The sequence below is a fragment of the Nicotiana tomentosiformis genome, chromosome 7 (assembly GCF_000390325.3).
Source record: "Nicotiana tomentosiformis chromosome 7, ASM39032v3, whole genome shotgun sequence".
In the NCBI taxonomy this organism is placed as follows: domain Eukaryota; kingdom Viridiplantae; phylum Streptophyta; class Magnoliopsida; order Solanales; family Solanaceae; genus Nicotiana; species Nicotiana tomentosiformis.
The window spans coordinates 42112291-42122253 of record NC_090818.1 but is presented as its reverse complement, the minus strand read 5'-3'; positions in this window follow the sequence as shown (position 1 = coordinate 42122253).

The window sequence follows — 9963 nt, the reverse complement described above, 5'->3', positions numbered from 1 at the left end:
CGCCACAACGGTATCATGGTTGAATCGGGTTGCACGCCGCAATGGTATCATGTGTGGATCGGGTTGCACGCCGCAACAGTGAGATGATTAAGCACGGTTTGTTATATTTATTTTTGTGTGTCCTATTTCTTACCTCTGAGAAAGGATCATAGTATTTGATGGCCGTTTTATTCGTTACGCAGGCTGGATAGTTCTTTTCCAGAGTTCCTTCTTCCTTATGTGTCATATTCAAGTTGTAGCTTGTTGGCGCATTGATAGCGTCATATGAAATCTTAGACAGTGTTTGCGGTGGCTTATTGCGAAGCATCTTGTACTGGGTGAGACGTGATTATTGGACCTGGGATCAGTGCGATTTGATTTATATAAGGCATATTAAAGAGCAAATATCGTTATTCAGTTCATAATGAGGAAATGGTTCTTGTCAGGAGTAGAGACTCCATAATTGGTGATTCGGCAGGTGGTTATGAGTTTCTACACATCTCTTACATCATGGTAGTATTGCGAGAGTTGGAACATGGCTTATATATGTTATAAGGTATACTACAGGCTTCAGGTCAGTGGAAATCTCAGCTGTTGTGCTTGGGGGAGACTGCCCTAGGAAAATGAGTTATGGGGTGCATGCTGTGATTTCAGTGGAGAAGCTTGGTCACGTTGGGTTCAGTGTCTTGTGATTGATACGGTGTTCATGTGTGAGAATATGGTATCGTGGAGAATTTCGGATGTTGGAATTTGGTTCTAAATCTTGTTAGCTAAGGTAGCAGGGAGGATCTTCAGTCTGGCTCGAGATAATGTGCTCAACTGGGTTGTGGTGGCACGGGTAGGTGCACGATGTGTTAAACAATGATTTTGGATAACTCCGGAGCAATTCTTAGCACATTCGAGGACGAACGTATGTTAAGTGGGAGAGAATGTAACGACCCGACCGGTCATTTTGATCTCTAGCGCGTCATTCAGCGGTTTGAAGCCTTGAGTAGCTTCACTTCAGGTATTATCACTTGCACGCGTGGTCGAAATTGAATTTCGGGAAGTTCAGAGTTGATTTGGATGGAAAATTCTCATTTTGTAAGCTTTAAGTTGGAAGAATCGACTAAGGTTTGACTTTTGAGTAAACGACCTCGGAATCAAGATTTGAAAGTTCCAACAGGTTCGTATGATTTTGGACTTGGGCGTATATCCGGATCGGGTTTTGGATGACCCGGGAGCATTTCGGCGCTTATTGTGGAAAGTTGGCATTTGGAAGAATTTCATAAATTTGGGTTGAAGTGTATTTTAATGTTATCGATGTCCGTTTGGGATTCTGATCCTGGGAATAGCTCTGTATGGTGATTCTGGTCTTAGGAGCACGTCCGAATGTGGATTTGGAGGTCCGTAGGTCATTTCGGGGTCATTTGGTAAAAGTTAGAAATTTGAAGGTTTCTGAAAAGTTTGACCGGGAGTGGACTTTTTGATATCAGGGTTGGATCTCGATTCTAGAAGTTGGAATAGGTCTGTGATGTCATTTGGGACTTGTGTGCAAAATTTGAAGTCGTTCCTGATTGGTTTGATATGTATCGACACAAGATATAGAATTTGGAAATTTATAAGTTTGATTCGAGGCGCGATTTATGATTTTGATGTTGTTTGACATGATTTGAGGCTTCGACTAAGTTCATATTGTGTTTTGGGACTGGTTTGTATAATTGGACGGGGTCCCGGTGGCCTCGGGTGTGTTTCAGAGGTGTTTGGGTTGTGTCGCGCTCTTATTTGATTTTTTGGCGTCGCTTTTTTGTGCATAAAGAGCACTATATTGAAAAAAAACTTTGATTTGTGATTGGATTGAACCATTAGATCCATATCGTAATTACGGAGCCATAAAAGCAAGAATCGTCGAATTTTGATGTCGTATGAGAGAGTTATGCCCATTTTCGTGTCAGACAAAATTGTTGCTTTATGGTGCGAAGCTTTGTTCTTCACGAACGCGAGAGAGGTTCCGCGAACGCGAAGAAGGATTTCTGGGTTGACCGGTCAACGCGAAAAATTGCTCTTAGCGAACGCGAAGGTTTCCCGCGAAGGCGATGAAGAAAAATTATTTGGACAATGTTTTAAACCGAGAATTTTATATCTTGAGTTCTAGAGCTCCGTTTGAGGTGATTTTCGAGGCTTTGTTCTCGTATCAACAAGGGTGTAAATATCCGACCTTTATTTTGATGTTTCTCTATGATTTTTTCTGTTGGTTATTATTTTTATCTTTGTCTGGATTGTAAAAATTGGGATTTTGAGCCCCAAAGTTTAGAAATGGTAAATCCTTGATTTGAGGGTCGATTCATGGATAAAATTGGATGATTTTCTGGATATAGACCATATAAATTATGGGTAATATTTATTTTTAAAAATATTCAGAATCCGGGCACGTGGGCCCGAGGGTCGACGTTATTGACTTTTCAAGCGGAGTTGGGGATTGTTATAAATTGATTTATTATGAGTATTAGAGTATATTTTTTATTGATTTGCACATTGTTTCACTAGTTTTGGAGTGACGAGCATCGATTTGAGGTGTTAGAGTGGCGTTGGAGTCAGTTATAGAACTTCAGAGCAAGGTAAGTCTCATGTCTAACTCTGTGAGGGAGAAACTACTCCTAGGTGATGTATTTGATATGTGTTACTTGTTGCGGGGGCTACATACGCACGAGGTGACGAGAGTCCGTGCGTAGCTAAATCCATATTATTGTCCGGGTAGACTTAGGTTCACACAATGCTATAGCTGTACTATTTGAGATGTCCCATGTCTATTAAATTCCTTTATTTTACATTATGACTTGAGACTAGACTTGTGTAGAGTGATAGAATCGCTATTGTAGAGATTCAACGAGCTTCTTGATTAGCCGCGAATAATTGTACCCCTCTTACGAATTTCTCCCGCGTTATGTGTTCTCATCGAAAGGTTTCCCCAAAGCTTCTTATAACTCACACGCCCCTACGTAAGTGAGTTCAAGTACCCGTCAAAGCTTCTTTTTCTAATGGGATTGGGTTGTTCTCCTCAGCAGGATAGATACATCTATGGATTGTGCTGTTCAATCCTCGGCAGTGCGCACATTTTATGGGATCGGCCCGTTAACCTCAACAAGATTATGTACCACACTCTCATGGGAGCGGGCCGTTCGCCTCAGCAATATAATAGATGTATCTATGGTTATATACCAGATTATGATGGGATCGGCCCGTACGCCTCGGCATTTCTATAAAACACTCCTATGGAATCGTGCGTATTATTTGTCCAAAAATCCAGTGTATATGGGAGTTTTCTTGATTTGAATTATGACGACCTATCTGGTGAGGTCCATTATTTATGTACATACTCCGGTGGAGGAGGTAACTGCTAATCGAGAGTTTGAGCTTGTTGTTGAGAGGAGGATTGTACCACGTATTCATACTTATTATTCTCATTTATTTACCCTGTCCAATATCTGTTTACCTCTTACTGTATCTGTCTTATTGGACCACTAGTAAGTGTCGATGTCGACCCCTCATCACTACTTCTCTGGGGTAAGGCTAGATGCTTACTCGGTATGCGTTGATTTACGTACTCATGCTGCACTTACTGCACTTATTGTGCAGATATACATATATGTTTCTGGTGGTCCTCTGGGTACAGAGGCGCGGTTGTTGCGGGGACTTTACGGTAAGCTGCACTTCCTTGATATGATCCGCAGGATGCAGAGTCTCCATCAGAGTTATTTATATTCCACGTCTAACTTGTATTTCAGACGGATGTTGTATCATTGTTGTACTCATTAATAGATACTCATGCACTTGTGACACCGGGTTTTGGGGGTTCTTACGGGATTGTTCATTATTGTAGTTTGTGTAAATATTATCACTTATCCTATAAATTCTATTTCATAGTCCTTAATTAATGAAAATTATGATTTTAAATAATAAAATGAGTAAATAAGTTAATCATTCACCGTTGGCTTGCCTAACGGCGATGTTAGACGCCATCACGATCTTTAGTCGATTTTGGGTCGTGACACGGAGGAAGAGAGACATCCAAGTTAGAAATACATTAGCGCTTTTCTCAATTGATGTGCTTTTAGTTTGTTGTCTATTGGTAACTAACTTTACGAGGATACACTTGGTTGTATGATTACTTAAGTGGTTATTTTTCTATTAAAGCATAATATCTAATTACTATTTAAAGAAAGTTTTTGAAGCATCTCATTAAGGGCGATGCTACATTTAGTTAAGGGTGGTCAGCTAACCGCCCTTCGTCGAAAAAGTATATTGTATATATAGGTAAAATAATAGATTTTGAAAGTAAATAATATATATCGAATACCCTTTGCCGGAAATTATTTTTATTTCTTTCAAGTTTGAACACCCTTGAAAAAATTTCTTGCTTCCCTACATTCTCATCAAGTCATAGTCCTTCAATGCATGCTAAAATGTATCAAACCCTTATCTTCATGGAATTCATAACATCTAAATAACAAAACTTATTATATATCTTGGTTGTCGTAACTTTCATGTTGTTTAACTTTACTTATATAGTTGATTTTGCATGATATAGCTATCATTGAGGATAAAAACGAACCACAAAATAAATGAATTCTCATGGAGTTTTCTTCAGGAAGCTGCCATTCCCCCTAAGATAAATGTGATAATATGTATTAAATTTTGAGGACCCTTAAATTTATTAACAAAAAAATATTTTTCCATTTTCCTTTGTCTCATTTCTTACTTAATTTTACAGCTATCCTCCTTCCAGTTCTGACTTCCCTTTAATGGTTTTATGTGTTTGAACATCGAGAGGAATTTGGGGAATTTGCATCTATACCTAGTTTTTGGATCATCTTTTAATTTATACCCGCTTTATAAAAAAAATTGCAAGTGTACCCACTTTTCAGGTAACTTCAGACATACGGGCCTGAAGTAGCAAAAATTTATGTCTGAAGTTTGAACTTCAGAATGTTTTGCCTGAAGTGTAGCCTTATCAAAGCAAAACTTCAGATATTTTTGCCTGAAATTTGGCCTGACTTACAAAGGCAATCACGCAAACTTCAATTCATAGTGCAATGACAAACTTCAATTCAATAAAACAACATCATTTTTTGGCTGAAATTTTTGTTTTGTAATTGCTGAGCTTCAGCATTCTAGGAACTGAAGTTTGTGCTGTATTTGCTGAACTTCAACATTTTACGAGCTGAAGTTTGTTTTGTATTTGCTGAAATTCATCAGTCTAGGAGCTGAAATTTTTATTTATATTTGCTGAACTTCAGCATTCTTAGAACTGAAGTTCTGTTATGTCTTTCTTTAAAATATAACTTAAAGCCAAATCTAGTTTGTATACCTTTCTAGGAGCATGCATTCTCGAAATATGTTCTCTTGTTTCTGGCCATACATTAATTTCTTTTTCTCCTCATTATTCTTTTTTCAAACTGTTTAATATTTGCATCGTTATATAGAATCGGAAGTAATGCAGTAGAAGAAGAACTAGAACTTTTGCAAGTTGTTCAATATATACATATATTATTATTATCATTTTTTTTGTGATATGAAACTGGTTGTTGCTTGTGAATATGTGTAATAAAAGAATTAGTAGTTCATATGGAAAATCATGTCTGGAAAAGGAAAGGGGATAATTCCTTGATGTAGAAAGAAGATGAGAAAGAGGCATGAAATTGTTTAAAAAGTGGGTATAAATTAAAAATAAAAATAAAAAATAGGTATAGGTTAAATGGGGGCGACCAAATAGGATGCCCCTGTAATTTTTAAGAGGAATTTCAAGGAAGTCTACATGCATTAAAGTAACATTTGTGGTCATTAGTAAGAGTAGGATTATTCTTATAGTATACCTTAATTTTTTTCCTTTTTATTGGTGTTAATCGGAAGGTAATTTTAATTTATTTTGTACTTACGAGCTATAACTTTTCATGAATTTGATTTTATATATTTTAGTTTCAAGTCCATGTGCTCAGAGGGAGGTTACTGGCTAACAAACACATACTATATTTTTATTTTCCTTTGTTTCTCTTTTCAGGTTCATGCGCTCATGGAAATCATTATTTTACAAGGCGAGGGCGTGAGACACGGCGTTTTACTTAAAACAGAATGAGGCGAAGGCCTCGAGACATGGGGCGTAAGCCCAGCGAATCTTTAATATTTTAATTTATGAATTAATAATATAGCATTATAACACAATAAAATATAAAAGATGCATTAAAAATTCAACAAAACTAAAAAGACTTAAAAAAAAACTCATATAAAAGAAAATATTTAGCATATTTTACAAGTATAAATAATACAATACTGTTAAAGGTACTATAAAATATAAATTAACTCCAACCTCTTATCTTTCAAACAATTAAAAATTATAATTTCTTAAAAAAATATTATCAAACTGCATATATTACCTCTTTAAAAGTAAATACACAATAAAGTTTTCAATATTATAATTTAAAATATTAATTCTTCATGAATAAATATAAAATTATTTTTAAATAGTAAAATAAAAAAAATATATGATAGTTTTGAGAGACATAGAACTAAGACATGAAGATCTATTAAGTAAAGATATAAATTTTAGTTATTTATTTTTAGAAGAAATATTCAAATGATATTCACCCTCACGATATTCTCAATTAGTAAATATGCAATAATATGTTTCGTTATTTGAGTTATTCATAATTTTCGTATTTCTATAGATAAAAAGATCTTTAATCATTCATTTGTTAAAGAATTTTGAGAGTTAACAGTGCAAATTAATAAATTCAATACATTATTTACAAAGGAACTGTTGGGCGAGTGTCGAGCGTTGAGCGTTAGGCGTGTTTAGGGCGCACTGTCGGGAGCTTGGAGGCGTAAGCCTCAGAGAACTAAGCCCCACACATGACTCTCAAGGCGTTTTGATAGTGCCCCACCCCGGAGCGAGCCCCGAGGCGAGTCCTTGAAAAGTCTTTTAAAACAGTGATGGAAATCTCTTTGCAAGAAAATTTGACAAGCTTTAAAACCATTGCTTTAGAGGGTGTTTGGCTAAGCTTATAAGCTGGTCAAACTGGCTTATAAGCACTTTTTGACTTATTTACGCGTTTGGTAAAATTAAAAGTGCTTATAAGTTAAGTGATTATAAGCCAAAAGCCATAAGCACTTTAAGTTTGACCAAAATATTTACTATTCTATCCCAAAAATACTTCTTTTTAACAAAACGCTTCGTATAGTTTTACTCTATCCCAGTTCTTCATAAAACCTAAAAAGTTGGTGCCTCTCCAGGCATGCCATTGCTTCCTCTGTTACGTGCTTCTTTCGTTCTTCTCTGCAACTAGCAAACAAATTGCAGGTAACTGTTTTATGTTTTAAACACTCTATCAATATATGTTTACAAAAATCCTCCTACGTGCTTCTATCAAGACAAGATGTGACTAAAATGAAAAGAATTGAAAGATGAATGAAACCAGTTTTTGATTTTGGGGTCCAATTCATAAGCTACTTTTGTCCCTTTCATCCCATCTCTTTTAAACTTTACTGAGTATTTGTTTGTCAAATTTATGTTTCTCGGGCAGTGTTTTTTTGCATGTAATCAAAGTGACGGTACAGAACAGGCCAACCTTTCTCTTTTACGCACTGGTTTTCTTATCTTGTATATTTGTTTTTCTCATGAGTTCTTGTTTAGAGTTGAGTATATTTTGATTAATGTTATAAAGAGGTGTAACGACCCGACCGGTCGTTTTGAGTATTACAACCTTATTTCCTCATTTTTTGCACAAATTATACCTTACAGTTATTGTGTGACTTGTCGGGGTAATTGGTTCGGGTCCGATGAGGTTTTGGAATGAATTGGAACACTTAGTTTCAAGGTTTAAAGCTTAAGTTAAAATAGTGACCGGATGTGAACTTATGTGTAAATGACCTCGGATTTAAATTCTGATAATTTTAATTTCTCCGTATGGTAATTTTGGACTTAGGAGCATGTCCGAAAAATTATTTGGAGGTTCGTAGTGGAATTAGGCTTGAAATGCCGAAAGATGAATTTTTGGGAAGTTTGACCGGGAGGTTGACTTTTTGATATAGTGGTCAGAATCCGATTCTGAAAATTGAAATAGATCCATGATGTGATATGTTACTTGTGTATAAAATTTCAAGTCATTCCGGATTGATTTGATGTGTTTCGGCACAAGATGTAGAATTTAAAAGTTCAAAGTTCGTTGATTTTGAATTGAGGTGTAATTCATCGTTTCGATGTTGTTAGGTGTGATTTGAGGTCTCAAGTAGGTCTGTGTTATGTTATGGTACTTGTTGGTATGTTCGGACGGGGTCCCGAGGTGCTCGGGCGAGTTTCGGATGGCTAACGGATCAATTCGGACTTAGGAGAAAAAGCTGAAGTTTCTGCCATCTGATGCAATCGCACCTACGAAAATTCAATTACAGGTGCGAGCTCGCAGAAGCGTCCTGGCAAGCGCAGATGCGGGCAGAGACTGTGAGGCATTGGTCGCAGGTGCGAGGGAAATTCCGCACCTGCGTGAGCGCAGATGCGGAATATTGCGCGCAGAAGCGAGATGGCTGGAAGCTGAGGAGTTTCGCATCAGCGATATCTTTCCCGCAGATGCAGCCTCGCAAATGCAATGGTTTTTTCGCAGATGCGCAAACTGGGTAGGCAATTGAAGTCCGCACATGCGACATTTTGCTCACACAAGCAGAGGCGCAGGTGCGCAAATCTTGTCTGTAGGTGCGGATCGACTTGGCAGAACCCTTTAAATTCGGGATTTCGTAATTTTCACACATTCTTCGGATTTTGGAGCTCGGATTGGGCGATTTTGGAGAGGAACTTTCCCACACAACTTGGGCTAAGTGTTCTTGACTCCCTTTTGATTATATTTCATAAATTAATCTTCATTTTTGGTTTAAGAATATTGAATCTTCAAGAGAAATAGAAGGAAATTTCTATAATGTCACAAAACGAATTTTTCGAGTTTGAATACCGATTCGGAGTCAGAATTGAGTGAAATCAGTATGGTTGAACTTGTAATTGGATGGGTTGTCGTATTTTGTGAGTTTCTTCGGATTTCGAGATGTGGGCCCCACGGGTGATTTTTGGGGCGTTATTTCAGATTTTGTGGAAAATATTAGTATTTTGATATGGAATTAATTCTTATAAATTATGTAGACTGAATCAAATTAATTGTGACTAGATTCGAGTCATTCGGAAGTTGATACGCGCATAATGGAATTTCTCGAGCATTGTTTAGCTTGCTCGACATTGGATTTGAATTGTTCGAGATAAGTAACTCTTCTAATCTTGGGGCTAAGGATATGAACCTGAATATATGTATTATGTGAATTATTGGGAGATGACGCAGATGCTAGGTGACGGGCATGTGGGCGTGCACTATAAAAATTGTGACATAATTATTTATGTGGAATTTTATAGTTAAATGATCTTGGCATTTTTCATGCGGTTTTATGAGTTAAAGATATTGAGCTGAAAAGCATATTAAAAATCATGTTGAGGCTATGTGCCAGTATTATTGGGACTCACAGAGGTCATATTGCTGTGAATTATTTGTTTTAAATTGAAAATTCATACTTAGACATATTCATTTCATTGCATATCATATCTCAGTCTCTGTTGTTATTTATTGATACATCATATCATTATTTTTGGGCTATTTTCATGACATCGTGAGCCCGAGAGACTGGAGAGATTGATGATTGAGTGAGGCCGAGGGCCTGATTGTGAGGATTATTATGTGGATCGGAGCTGCCCGCCTGCAGCATGCTTTATATACTTTATTATTATAGCACGTGAGTTGTCCGTGCAGATTATAGCGCTTGGGCAGAAGGAGCCCCTACGGAGTCTGTACATACCCCCAGTGAGTGCCGAGTGCTGAGTGACTGGGAGGCATGAGTGATTGTGAGGTATGACCGAGTGGCATGAGTGATTGTGAGGTATGCCCGAGAGGCATGAATGACTGTGAGGTTTTTCCGAGTAGC